The sequence below is a fragment of the Miniopterus schreibersii genome (assembly GCF_964146895.1).
Source record: "Miniopterus schreibersii genome assembly, chromosome: 18".
Lineage (NCBI taxonomy): Eukaryota > Metazoa > Chordata > Mammalia > Chiroptera > Miniopteridae > Miniopterus > Miniopterus schreibersii.
The window spans coordinates 17,439,064-17,454,166 of record NC_138121.1 but is presented as its reverse complement, the minus strand read 5'-3'; the positions used below and the strand labels follow the sequence as shown (position 1 = coordinate 17,454,166).

The following is a 15,103-nucleotide window of genomic DNA, read 5'->3' as shown; positions in this document are numbered from 1 at the left end:
ATAATGAATGAAATGAATGAGCTCTACTTGGCTTAAACCTTCAGGAGTTTATTCCTAAGTATTTTATTCTGTTTCATACTATTATAAATGTAACTTTTTTTCTTAATTTCATTTTCGGATTGCTAGTGTAGAGCAATACAATTGATGTATGTATATTATTCTTGTATCCTGCAACACTGTTGAACTTGTTTACTTAGTTGCAATAGTTGTTTTGTTTTTGTTTTTGATTGTTTAGGATTTTCTATATAAAAGATCATATTATTTCAAGGTAAGAATGATTTTACTTTTTCCATTCCAATGTAGCTGCCTTTTATTTCCTTTTCTTGCCTAGTTGTCCTGGCTAAACCTCCAGTACAATGTTGAATAGAAGTGATGAGTGTGGACCTCTTGTCCAGTTCCTGATCTCAAGGGGAAAGCATTTAGTCTTTTACCGCTAAGCATGATATTAGCTTTGGAATTTTGCAGATGCTCTTTTTCAGATTGAGGAATTTTCCTTTTCATTCTAGTTTACTGTTTTTTTAATCATAAAATGGTGTTGGATTTTGTCATGCTTTTTCTGTTATTTCTCTGTTTTTGAATTTAAAAACTGCATTGCTTAAGTCTGGCATTTCTAGGAAGGAAGATCATGTACCTAATTAGTTTGTGGATTTGGGTGAAGAGGGTAAGAAACAGAATGTTTCTAGTGTAACTTAACTTCTATTGGCTACATTTAATGACGTAATAGAAGACAAAGCTCAAGAAAGACCTTGCAGGTTTGTAAATGGGATTGAAAAAATGCAACAATTTTTCATTTACAACCAACAACAGATAACACTGAGAAATGTTTTGAGTAATAGGCTGAATTTTAAAAAGCCTCATACCTAAGACCTAATCAAAATCATGGCCATCACTCCTGCTGAAATCTCTGAATTGATTTGGTGGTGTCCATTAAATGCTTTTAGTTGGACAAAGTGACAGAGGGAAAGAAGTGATGATGGGACCACAACATGGCTACGTTTCTGTTGGGAAGTTGTACCTATCACTTCTACCCACATTTTACTGGTAAAAGAAAGTCTCATGAGCAACTATAACATCAAAGAGGCAGTCACCCATATGGACAGATGCTGAAATTCAAGTGAAAACGGGGTGGTTATGTGTAATATCCTAAGAAAGGACAGCAAATAATTAACGAGAGTAATAAACCTGCCACAGTCTGTTCCTTTGGTGACAAATATTTGCTCCCCCTTTTCTATGCACGATACTTTCATCTCCTCTTGAAAGAAGACCCCTTAAAGTCTCATCCAGTCACATTTCAAACCTAAAGCACTGGATCTCAGACGGCTCCTCTAGATCCGGACACTTTGGAAGTACCAAGCCGGTTACTTCCCCGTGTGTCCAGCGCAGAGTGGCGGGAGGGGGACCGGGCACCTGCAGTGTCCCTCTCAGAAAGGGAGGGAGCGGAAACCACGCCGCAGAGCCAGAAATGGTGCTACACATCCTAAAATGCACAGAACATAAGGACATGCCCCTTCCTTTTTGACTCCCCCCACCCCTGGAACAAAGAATTATTCAGTGTAAAATGTGAATAGTTCCGAGGTTAAGAAGCTCTATTCCTAGCAGTGTCATTGAAACGGAAGTCCCGTGAACTGTCCCAATAGCTCTCCAGAGCAAAAACAGACAACGTGTTTCTGTGTTTATCTCACCCGCCAAATGTATGTTCTTCAATTTTTTCTTTCCCAGAAGCAAAAAGTTGGATCAAAGAGAATATGAAAGCCCAATTGTTTTGATACTTGAAGGAATCACTATTTGTTTTTTTGTTTTTAACACTTTCATTGTCTTTTTCTTCTGATGCAAAATTTATTATTTTTTTATTGTTGATCACATCTCCACCCTCCATCTTATTTGTCACTATTTCTTATACAATATATAATTTTTTGATCCCTTCCTGTATCTACCAAGAAACTCTCTATCATGCTACAAGACATTCTCAATGTATAGGGATTTTATTTCTTCTTTGTAATTCTGAGTGCAAGCCTTTCTTGAGGTTCTTTAGGCGGAAAAGCAGAGCTGGGAGGTCATGTTCCAGTTTATAATAATGTCTGGTTTATCATTATTATCACCTAGTGCCTCCACGAATGTTCCCACTGTCATGAAGTGTTTGTGAAGAAAACCCATCAGGTTTCACACTAACATAGGGGCTGTACCTGAGGGTGCAGGGGTTTCATGCTCAGGACCTTAGAAGTCCTCAAAGCACCACGAAGGTGTCTGACCAAAAATGTGGAGCATATTTCAGACAGAGATTAGTCCAACAAGAAACAGAACAAAGCCAAAGGGGAATCATAGATGCAAAGATACCTATCAGGTCATACCAGGTAGACCGGTCCTCAGAGAGCCAGGCAGGCTGTATACACTCCAAGGATCTAGTTTCTGGAAATGCCGGTTCACCCTACTTTCCACCTGTGTCATTAATTTATAGAGCCTAGGCAGGATCTCAGTGATTACAGCGAGAATCCACGCCTGACTATGACTAAATTATTCTAATATTTCAGGTGAAAAAATAGAGAGAGAAATGGAGCACAGTGTCTTTTGTAAGCAGTGTTAGCTTTCTTGGCTAATCTAAAATGTCTCTACCACTTTTTTCAAAATAAGGACAATTCTGCCTTCTAATAGAATTCCCGACGAGGCAGATCGTTTTATTAGATAGATGTTCTATTAACATTTTGCTTTCCTTCATTTCATACCATTTTCCATTTTATTCCTTTGTATCATGGTTGAATATATATATATGATTCTTATCTTTTCCTCAGGTTTTTCTTTCTTTTTTCCCCCACTGTGACATCCGTGTATTAATCACTGTTTAGCCAAGCTGCAGAGACCTGATTCTTTCAATGGGAAGAGAGCATGCTGCGTGGAAAGCATGCCAGCCTGCTAGTGAGAAGCCTGGACACCAGCCTGGAACCTGCCCTTCCCTGACTGTCCCAGGACAAGTCACTTCTCCAGTTTCAGTGCCCTTAGGGTTTTACCCAAAGATTTCTAAGGAGTCACTTTTACCTAAAGTATTCTCTATATGTCTAATCTTCTTTTGTATACATGAGAACAGTAACATGGTAGCTAAATATTTTCTTCTTATTTTGCAACAGTCTATTAAGTATGTGTGTGTGTGCATGTGTGTGCATGTGTGTGTGTGAGGCAGTGGCAAAGGCAGGGCTGGAGAATGAGAGGATGGACTAATTAACCTTGGTGGACAACAAAAAGGTGTAATAATCTGTAAACATAACCGCTGTTAAAGAAGATGTGCAGGTATTTAAATACCTCTGTTAGAGGAAATATGTAAGCATTCATCCTGGTTACAAAATAGTGCTCTCAGAAATGCCATTCCCTCCCTCCCGGAGGGCTCCGCAGGCTCTGCCCGGCTACTGCAACAGCCATGAAAACCCCCTTTTATAAAGCAGGACAAGACTTTGAAGCTTCAGCTTTAAATGGCCCCAGCGTCTCCCAGCTGTAATGAGGACAGCATTTCCCTAGTCAAAACATCCTGCTTCTATTTATAGGTATTCACTTCTCTGAATAATAAACGGAAGTCGCAGCCTATTCTCAAGTCATTTTCCTTCAACTACCCTACTATTTAACACAATGCAAAAAAAATTTTTTTAAAAAATTTCCAGAGTCACAATACACAACAGTGGGTTTAGTTAATTACCTTAGAGAAGACGCTGCCCAGGGTATATGTGACTAGTCAGAGGCTTGCAAGAATATTTGACTGACTTTTGTTTACCTGGGGTTTCCAACATCTCCCTCGCTGTTCATGGAGGGGAAAAGCTTTCAGTCCTTGAAATGATTCCTGCAACACCCCGTGTCCCGAGCTGAAGGAAGGCTGCATGTATTCATCTGCTAGATAAACTCCCTTAGCTGCTGTTGCTTTAAATAAGGAAGGCAGACAATACAACACCCACAGAGACAGCCCCGATTCACTTCCATTCTTTTCCCAGTGTAAGCCTGTATTAGGTTATTTAATGCACCCCTTTATTATAGTCAGAAGGTACAGAATCCATACCCCCAAAAGGCTGGTGCTTAATTTCATCCCTCCAGTCTGTTTTAACTAAGACGTTTTCTCCTGTGCATATAATCTTCATTATCATAGAAGTTATTTTTAATTTATAATTAACAGAGCCCCCTTCTCATCGCGGACGCCTCGATGGGTTCAGAGCCTCCAGACACATCCTTCTCCGGGCGGCGAGGGCGGCGGCGAGCCCTGCAGTTCCCGGAGCGTGCAGTAGGTGTCTATCTTAGCCTTTCCTGCCTCCTTCCGGCTGCTCCCTGACGCCGGGATGCAGTGCATAATTCCAAAATGGCAGCATTTTGAAAATTCACCTTGATTATCAGACATTAAAAGTGACTCATCCCGCAGTGACTGTCTGGCAGAAGGGATGGGATCAGACAGCAAGACAATGAGGGGACTGGGCGCATTAGCGCACTAGATTACAGAGCCCATCAAAAATACCTTTGTTCTGTCAAAGATCTGATCGTTCACTAGTTGTGTTCTGCAGAGGAGAAAGGAAGAGAAGGAAAAGATCCACCCAAAACAAACAAACAAAAATCCATCCAAGAATTTAAATCCTGCTCAGATCGCTTTATTCTAAGAGTGGAGGGAGGTGTGCGATCAGCCACCTCAAGAGGAGGAAAGATGGGGGTTGTGGTTCTGAAAAGGGGATCTATAGAACCCTTTCTTTCAACGGCTATCAGATTTCCCACACTAGCTCTGTCCTTTGGGTTTCGGGAAGAGAGAAACTGGCAAGGTATCAGGGGCTTTGGTCTTGCCTACAGCTGAACTCAGCTTGATTTACAGCAGAACACTTGAGACAAAAAATGTTTCACAATTAGAACATTTGTTTCCATTAAAAGCAAAGCTTCTGATTTCTATCCTGTCACATTACAATGCTAACCAAGAAATGTGTGATGGGTGAAATGTGTGTTAAGGGCTATTTTTGATAAATACTTTATAAGCATTGAAATGGGCCCATGTAAAAAGGCAGCAGGAATCTTTGAAAAGATAAGAGCATGCGAATTCTTGCATGGAGCATGTGTGTGTTTGTGTGCAAGGGGAGGGGGTGGCTGAGAGATGAGGGCATTCGTGTGGAGCCCTGGGTGGGTGTACAGCTGGGTGGGATGTGTGCTGAGTTGTCAGCGTGACTGCAGGCCTGACCAGCTTGTCTGACTCTCCAAGGAGACAAAATACCCAAACGGGAGGCTGGTGCATGGCCCTCTTCTTTTTCCTTTTTATCATTTTCATCGTTTGCCTATGAACTCAGAGGAGCAGTTTATCAGTCATGGAAAATGCCCCAAAGGGGCTCAGATCAAAGGCAGGCTTTGAATTGTGTACTTAGGTGAATCTCCCTGCCAAATACATTAATGAGATTAAAACACAAATTCCACAAACAATTATTTTCCATCTGTTTAGCAACAGTATTAGCAATTCTATGTGCCATCGGTAGCATCCCCGCCCCCTCCTTTTTTTCTTTACAAAAATGTACCAAGTGAACCCAAATGCTTTTCTGTACGTGGATGCTGCAGCATTTTGGGAGAGTTTGGAAGGTCTTATCTGTCAGCAGGACAGGAGAGCGGCTACTGTCACCATGCAGGGAATCTCTAGATAACAATGCTTGTATTTTAACTGACTGTCACTAGGCAGATAGAGTCATTAAAACAACTCATTGCATCCCACCAACTGTGCCTTATACTTGGAGGTTTGTCATCTCTCTCCCCCACGTCCATATTTATTTGTACTGTCAGATACAAAAAACATATCCCTTTTTAGCCCCTCTTAATGACCCCTAATGACTTCTTCCTATATAGATGAGGGAAGACAGATTCAGGGGATAGCCTTACCCGAGTGGCTCAGGAACAGTTACACATTCATGTTTATTTGGATTCACAACACATACCCTGAGTATGGAGAAAGAGAAATCTATAAGCTATAAAAATCTCTGCCTAAACCCAACCAAGAGATTAAAGGGGAGGGCAAAAGGGGAGGGCCCAGACCAATTCCCACACACCAGTACTCCTAACACAGGGACGGATTCATGAAAGAGACCGGTGCGAGAGTTTTCATCGGTGGAATTTTAATGAGCCCTAAAGGTTAGGCTTCAACTTCGTTAACAAACAGCTCTAGAGATAATTTCCAATTTTCAGTGTTTATAGAATAGTGGTTTTTCAGTCATAATCAGATTCTGAGACTGTTAAGAGCCTATTCTGCATGCCCAGCTGATGCTGAAACACAAACTATCAGAAATTATTAAATGCATGCTCAAGATCAAATGCAGGAGAAATAAAGAGAGGAAGGAATTTTGCAAATTAAAATGATCGCATTGACCTCCTCGGATGAAGTCAGTCCAGTCAAATGCAAAATGCTTATTAAAAAGAAAACCTGCACAGATATTTTAGCTGTTAAAAGGGTAATGATTATCCCAATATTTAAATAGAGACCAAAAAAGAGAGAGAGACTAAACAAAAGAGGAAAGCTTCATTCCCAGGAGTGAGAGACCAGAGTCTTTGCTACACGTGTGTTTCAAAAGTGTAGGAAAGAATAGAGAAGTGAAATTTACCAAAATCAACACTAGAGGATAGGCCAGTTTTCTGGGAATATGTCCCCTCTCCCCTCTTCCTCTACCCCTCTTCCTGCTTCCCTCTGCCTTCACTGAACCCTTGAAAAACTGCCATAATTGCACCAGAAGGGGGAATGAGTGTTATTTAGGATTCCAGACACATAAAACAAGAGTGAAGGGTAGTTCAGACAAAGGATAGACGAGCCAAAGATCTGGCTTTTCTGCAAACTGACTGTAGTGTTGGATGGAAAGCAGGCCACTTGCACTGAAAGGATGGTCAGTCTAATGGCACGGGGACCCACAGCAGGTGACTGAGCTGTACATGCCGGGAGGAATATTCTTTAGGTTATTTAATGCTACGCTAAGTTTTATTTCCTCCAACGCAACAACCCCCCTTTCATTCCCCAGGCTTGCCACTCCCCTTCTTGGTTTGCAGAGGAACCAAAGGGATTAAAACAAAACAAAATACAAGAAAACAAATGAGTGGCCTGAGGTTCTTCCACCGCCAAGGGTGCAGGAGGTTAAGGAGTGAGAGGCCCAGTTGTGTGACGCTTTGGTTGGTTTTGGGTATGTCAAAGGGCACAAAGGGTCTGGGATTAGGAGCTGGCAGGCCTGAGTTCCCTTCCTGTTTTCCATCTTATTCCTTACTCCCCATGTAACCTTGGTGGGGGACAGTCAGACCCTCTCAGTTATAGTTGTCTCGGAGGGTAAAGGGATTAGCGAATGAGGTAATGTTAGAACTGCGAGGGACTTTAAGGATCTTTCAGTCCATTTTCCTCATTTTCCAGACAGAAAACTAAATAGCAATAACAGTAGTGGTAATTAATAATAATAATAATAACATATCTTCAAGCAGTTAGTAGATGCCATGCAATATTCTCAGCTCTTTACAGGTATTATTCTATTTTCACAACAACCACTTTTGGTAGGAAGTATTGTTACTCCCATTTTATAGATAGGGAAACTGAGGTGTGGTGAGGTTCAATACCCAAGGTAAATGGTAGAGCTGGGTTCCAAACCCAGATAGCCTGGCTCCAGAGCTAAACTCTAATGCGTCGTGAATTCCCCTCTTACCCTCTTCTGTACAGACAGTGCACTCATTTCAGGAAAGGGGTACACTACCTGAATTAGTGCTATGCATGATCCTGAGGGCACGGACCCTACAAAGACATGTTCCCAGTATCACAGCAGTGACCACTCTGTTTCTTTTGGGTTCCTGGAGATCCCAAGGTCCCTCCAGCCAGGTTTTCACAGGCGTGGTGCAGTCCTCCCAGGATGCCCTGCTCTGTATGGCGCCCTGCCCAAAGTCAGACTGCAACTGGTCTCTAACAGTCTGCAGATTGTTTCTCTCTCTCTCTCTCCCACCATTTCCTTAAAACTCCCTCTAGTTGCTATTACACTTGTATTTGAACACCCAGCATGATACTCTGTATTTCTTTGCTCCAGCACTAGCACTTACACACCTTTTGTTCTGCTTCCCAGACCAGAAGTAAACTGCAGAAAGAGAGACGGTGACAGAACAAATGCTACCATTGCAAAAGCCACTCAACTCCAGACAGCACGGCAGAGCGCTCACTGAGTAACACTGCTTGCAGAGTGGGACACTGATGCTCACTGGCTGAGAGAAGAGACCACAGTTTGCCACAGTAGCTATCGTTAGCTAATATCACCCTGTGCCTGGGAAAAATATACTAACAGTACATGGTAATGGGCTGTTGCTGAAAGGACAATAGCATAAATGTAAAATTATTACTAAAGGAGAAGTGTCAAAGAGGCTATATGTACCCTATTACTCAAAGAAATCTGATGACTTGTCCAGATACCTGGACAAGGCTGTCTAGGAAAACTCTCCTGTGTTTTCCTTTACTCACACTCACAACACTTCTTAAACACTTTGGACACCAGATATCTGGGTTTTCCACATCAAACAATTCTCTAGAACCAGCTGGGTGTCCTACACTTTAATTCAATTCTGACAGTAACCAGAGTTAGCAAAGAGCCCACAGGTTAAAGGCTCATTCCCATAAGACTGCTTCCCACTCTGGGCATCAACCCCAGGTACCCACAACTTCTGTTTGACTTGGCTACTAACTGAAGGTCCGGATGACCTCCTCCTTGGGTTCCATCAGGGAAACACATTTACTGGTTTATTTTGTAATAAAGGATATTATAAAGAATATAGATGTATAGCCAGATGAAGAGACACACAGGGTGAGGTTTGGAAAGGTCCCGAACGTGGAGTTGGGATGTGCCACCCTCCTGACACACACAAGTGTCCACCAACCTGGCAGTGATCTAAACCCAATACTCTTGGGATTTTTATGGAGGCTTCATTGCCGATCATTAACTTAGTCTTCTCTTCCCAGAGGATGGGGCTGAAAGTCTCAAGCTTTTCATCATAGCTTATTCTTTCTGGTGACCAGCCTCCATGCTGATATTGTCTAAGAGCCCACCGTTTTTGCCTCATTAGAACAAAAGACCCTCCTATCGCCTGGGAAATGCCAAAGGATCTAGGAGCTCTGTGGCAGGAACTGGAGGAAGAGGCATATATATATATATATATATATATATATATATATATATTTTTTTTTTTTTTTTCTTTTCTTCTTTTTTTTCTATTATTTTACAAAGGCCCATATGGTCCTTTCGGATCTGGCCTCACCTGCCATTTCAGCCACTTGTTTTACACCTCGATGTTCTCACACTGGCCATCCCTTCTGCTGAAGGCAACTGCTTCCCCAAACCCCTCTCATCACTCCCCCTCCTTCAGTTGTAAACACTGTTCATTGTTCAAGATCTGGCCCTAAACTTCTGTTCTCTGTGAAGTTTCCTGATTTCTAGGCATTTTCTGAAGGACACATGGTTAGAGCACTCAATGCCCAGGACTATAATTAATTATTTACTGCTCTTTCTCTCCTTAACCAGGGAGCTCCTGGAGGGCGAGACTACATTTCATTTACCTTTGCATCTTCAGTTGAGGCCAGCACAGGGCCTGGATTATCTTATTTCCTCAGTGCATATGGGAGGAAGGAAGGAAGGGAGGGAGGGAGCGAAGATATGTCCTCCTGAAACTATGAAGTGTTACAGAAATATCAAGAAGTACTAACAAGGGGGAGATGTCCACTGTCTGAAGCCCTCCTGCTGTGCAGGACCAAGCTCACTCTTTTCACAGGCAGGATGCTCAGGCACAAAACAGAGACCAAGGACATGCTAGCAGGAAGCAGACACGCCCTCTTCATTTACCTGCCTGATGAAGAGGCAGGTATACAATTCCCCCAAGGCAGAAAGAGTGCCCTTAACTAGTGTCACTCAATAGCAGCGATTTTATTAGCTGAGTAAGCACAACACCTTAAGCATACGGAGACTTAAGGGACTGTTTAATTCACGGTACGAAGGTATTTTATCAGGTGGTATGTAGTTAAGTGCCCTTAAACAGAATCACGCAGCCTTCTGTTTGGTCTTCCTCATCTGGGAGCGTTAGAAGAACCAGGAGAGAAAAGAAGCCTCCTCAGAGATTTTTTCCTTACAGTACAATTTTTACAAAAAGCTGAATGTACAACTTGCAAAATAATAAGCTTGGGTGATAACACCAGCTTCAGCTACAATTATCACAAAGAGCGAGTCTGCTGCTCAAGCTTCTAACTTATCCTTGTGACTACAGAACAGTCCAAAATGTCACGTCTGCGTTAAAGTGACGGCAGCCAATTAGGTAATTTCCACGAAATTGGGCCCATTAATACTTGGGCATTATCTCAAGGGAGAAACAGGGCTCCCTAGGTGCAATGTGGCTTGTGAAATATGAGTTTTGGGCAATCACAAATCAAGATCCAAGGGTATGTTAAATTATTCAGCACTCCTGACCTCATTATTAAGTGACTTCATATGGGTTTTTGCTCATATTTATATAATCTTAGGCTCCAAGGAGATTCATTGTGTTTCCTTCCCTTAGCTATTTTCCTATTTCATCTTTTGTTTGCTTTCTGCACTCTTTTTTATTTTATTTTATTAAATATCTTTATTGATTTCAGAGAGAGGAAGGGAGAGGGAAAGAGAGAGAGAAACATCAATGATGAGAGAGTCGTCATTGATCGGCTGCCTCCTGCACGCCCCTGACTGGGGATCGAGCCAGCAACCCGGGCATGTGCCCTGACCAGGAATCGAACCTCAATCTCCTGGATCCTAGGTCGATGCTCAATCACTGAGCCACACCCGGCCGGGCTCTGCACTCTTTATGTACTGGAGGTTTAGTGTATATGCCTTTTAATTTTTTATCCTGTTTAATTTTATAATTTACAGAGCAATGACTATGGTTTCGTTTGAGGAACACAAAATAAAAACACTTGCTAATACAACGACACCTATCAGAAGTATCAATATTAGTTAGAAATTTGGTTCCCATGGCTCTCTTTGCTAGCACACAACCTCAGGCAATACAAAAATTTCCCAGCTTAACACTTCATCCTCCGTGTACCAAATGGAGAGCTGTGATTTGCAACATAGGGCTTTATAAATGGGCCAGAAGTTAAAGCCAAGTCTGCTTCTGGAAGTGTTCTAAAATGATAGCAATAATATTATTTTCTAAAATAACAAGAGAAAGGCACAAAAACACCCCAGGAAGATCACCTATTGAAGATGTTTGTCGATTTCTTTTTGTTCCAAAGATGTTTGGAACAATGGTTAGTTAACACTGAAAGGATTTCTACAACCAGTAAATGTGCTGGATACTTAAAACTTTCAACTGGTGCTCCTGTAGGTTCTAGAGAACTTTAGCTGATGGCACAGTTATCCTAAGAATATTACTAGCAGTTATCCTAAGAATATTACTAGCAGATACCATTTACATTTACAAGTTAAAATACATCATTGTGGCAAAGCAATGCAATGGATCTGGAATGTGAACATCAACCAGATAATGTGACTGAATCAGTGAACATCTGCCAAAAAAGTTCTTACACTGGTGTCCCTGATGAGATTAACCAAAGAAATTGGGTAACATTAGGTACGGTTACTTCTTTTAGAGTTGTGTGTTTTTTAATAATGTTGCTCAGGATTCAAATCGTAACAAATACTTTGAAAGAGGAGATACAGAGCTCCATTTCATCATACCCCAACCAGATGGGACCTGAGCAGGTGCGTTCACTTGAAAATGTATTCTCTATAAATGAACTTCCGGTTCACCACAGAGCGCAGCAGTCAGCCCTCAGGTGCCACTGAAGTCGAGAATTTTTAGCCAACCAAACACAGACATTAAAATAACGTTTGAATTAGTTTTAATCACAGTGCCCTAGATTCTCATGCTCCCCAGGACACTACTGTGTCTCTCCCATGTGTGAGATGCACGGGAGGGCTGTACCTGGGCAAGACTCACCGGAGTGCAGGGCAGGAAGGAGAATTTAGGTCAATTACCTTTTGAAGTGTGATCCCTTTAAATAGCTACTCAAGGTAGCATCTTGCTAACTGAGCTGAATATAATAAAAGTGACCTGTGCTGTTTCTTTAAATACTGCTTTTTGGTTAGAAGTGATCAAAGTATTAAATTTGTGCAAGAAAAAAAAAATAGATCAAGAGGAGTTTCACCCATGTTCTTTCTGGAATCTACTAGGAAGGGTTAGGTATGTGGCTTACCTCTCTGAAAGCCCGGGCTTTAAAGTAGATGTCTTCATTTCAGGAAGTTGGTGCCTCTCTCAGCTGGGTCTTTGCTTTCTCCATCTGTAAGTGAAGGAGACAAGTAGTTTAGATGTCGCCTCCAGACCTTTGGTAAATATACTAAGAAATTTTGAAATGGGAAGTAGATGAATGTATGGGGAGGTGGGAGATGGGGGCAGAGAGTACTTGCTATGGATCCATTCTCCAAAGTTTTTTTTTAAAAAAAGCATTTTGTGTGTGAGTGTGTGTTCTCATTAGCTCTTGAAGAAAAAAAAAAAGTTGAATAAATACATTTTGTGGTTTTAAATATATATATTTTTTAGTGCAGAAAAATTTTGAAGTATCTTAATTAGTAAAACAATTTTATTGCTTTTAATACCATGGCAGGGATCTAGAAAAAACAAATAGATCCAAAGCAACATAATGAATATAAGGAATATCTTCTAAAGATCTTCAAAGAAAATAATGCAAAATTTCTAAACATTATTGACAAAATTAATTGCTATCACAGTTACAAAAAATAATACACATTTATGGTAGAAAAATATAGAGGCATATGAAGAAAATAAAAATTACGAGTCTTACAATTCAGAAAAAACAAGTAGACGAATTTCCTTCCAGTATATATACATACACACAAACACATGTGTGCACACACACACATTGAAAAGTGTCCCAGGGAAGATAGATAGCTGCACTTTATTTATTTACTTACTTACTTATTTAACTGGCCACAAGATTTTGTATCCATCTACCTTTCCTTATTATATATTGAGTCAGGCCAAAAAACTTTAAAAATAAAGTTAAAAAAGTAAGCTCTTTTCAGACCTACAAAGAACTACACCAGTGAAATGATAAGAACCTGTTTTCTCTCATTGCCTTTCTTTCAACAGGCTTACGGGTTATTAGAAAGTTAAGATGGCTTTCAAAGATGAATTAGTTCCACATTGAATTTTAACAAATATCTAGCGGTGAGAGCAAAGCACACAATCCATTAAGCCTTGTGACTGTTCATTATGAATTCTGAATTTTTAACCATCTAGAAATGTAATCCACGCTCAGCTTTATTTTTCATCCCTCAAGACTGCAAATGCTAAATAGAGCACGGGCCCCTTCTTTGGGCCTAGGTGACTACAAGTGGGCAGAGGAGGAAAGTGCTTCTTTCCTTCCCCGGGGCCTTTAGTCTCCATGCTTGCCCAGTACCATGACTCACTCTCTAAGCTTGTTGCACCCAACAAGCAGAGAGAGCTAGCACTCTCCTTCCTGGAAAATTAGAAGGATGGCAGATCTAGCCCTCTCCCCCGCCCCCCCAGGTCATCTTCCCACAGCTCCACATACAATAGAAATGCCAGGGTACAGGGCAAATAATATCCTGCCCCCTCCCACTCTCAACCACATAGACATAAGTCAGACAGTCGAGGGAAGGATTTGTCCTCCACTATTGGGTGAAATGGAAGAAAATGGGGAGCAGGTGAGATTTAGATGAATAATATTTAAAAATATCTCTGGATGCTCATATCTGGGGCCACTGAGGAAAAACAACAGGCTTTGGGACCATCAGTCTTTCATTTATTTATCAACAAATACTTAATGAGACCCTACTATGTGCGAGGCACAGCTCTAGTTGCTGAAGGAGCATCAAAGAACCAGACAAACATCTATGTCTAAGCGGAGCATACAGTCTAGCAGGGGGAACACACAATAAAGATCACAGGAGAGGGTACAAAATGCTACAGGGAAAGGAAACAGCAGGGTACGAAAGATTGGGAGTGCGGAGTGGATTGTGGTAAAGAGAAGCCTCCCTTAGAAGGTGACATTTGAGTCAAGACACGAGAAGGTTAGGAAATGAGTGATTTAGATATGGCGGGAAGGAACAGCCAGTGCAAAGGCCCTGAGATGGGAAGCAGGCTTGCAGGGTTGGAGGAGAGTGAGGGAGAGAGAGAATAAAAAACGAGATTCAAGATGGAAGGGTGAGGAAGGGTGGGAATGCAGGGGCTTGGGCATTCTAAGAATGTTGGCTTTCCACTTTGGTTTGCATCCTTGTACCATCGTTTGTCAAAGGCCACAGGTTGAGTGACTCTGAACTTCCCCTTGTCTGTAAAATGGGAATCTCATTGACTGTGTGCAGTTATTTTGAGGATTAAAATGAAATACCAAATATAATGTCTGGCATGTGGTATGTTTGTAACAAATCTTGGTTCCTTTATACTTCTGGGAATCATTTTGTGTATTCTATGTCTATTTTACAAATGTACACATAAACATAAAAGGGCGATGTAATTGACCTATAGTTTCCCAGAGGCAGAAATCCAGGGAGACTTTAACTTTGCAAATAAGTACTAAAATTTCCTCCCCAAAATAAGAAAAGCCACACTGTCATCAACACAAACTAATGGTTTTGGAAGGTAGGTTTGGGATTCAAGTTGATCTAAATCTTGGATGTATCAGCCATTAGCAAGGACTGATATATACAGGTGAATGTCATTATTTCCTATTTTCATTGAGTGTCTATTTCAAGGTTAGGGAAAAAAAGCTATCTGTCCTTCTGGGGGACATCTGACATTCAAACAATAGCAGGTAAAATGGTCGGCTTGCAAACTGTTGAAAACATCATTGCCTGCAGGGTTTAAAGGGCCTCTCTTAGATATCAATCTGCTCTGCGTTAACTTTTTTTATATGATGGTGACAGTTTTCCTCTTATGTGGTGGTATCATTAGAGTTTCACTTGAGTTCACAGAAATCATTTTCTGCCCAAGTTTTCACTTGAACTCAGTTGCTATAGAAGTTGAACATCAGTGGGGAGGCAATTAGTTATTTAGTTATTATGACTTTACTTAGTACATTTTTAGCAGAAGGAAAAATGACAAAAACCTAAAA

The 15,103-nt window shown here is 41.2% G+C and overlaps 1 protein-coding gene across 1 annotated transcript in view; it reads right to left on the bottom strand.

Annotated features, from left to right (window-relative positions):
* The window catches only part of PMFBP1 (polyamine modulated factor 1 binding protein 1), a 208,747-nt gene that overhangs the window by 95,322 nt on the left and 98,322 nt on the right, over positions 1–15,103 (bottom strand). The window contains exon 9 of the mRNA XM_081118742.1: positions 12,206–12,289. The gene's annotated coding sequence lies outside the window, so the exon portion shown is untranslated. The remainder of the gene's footprint in view (positions 1–12,205; positions 12,290–15,103) is intronic.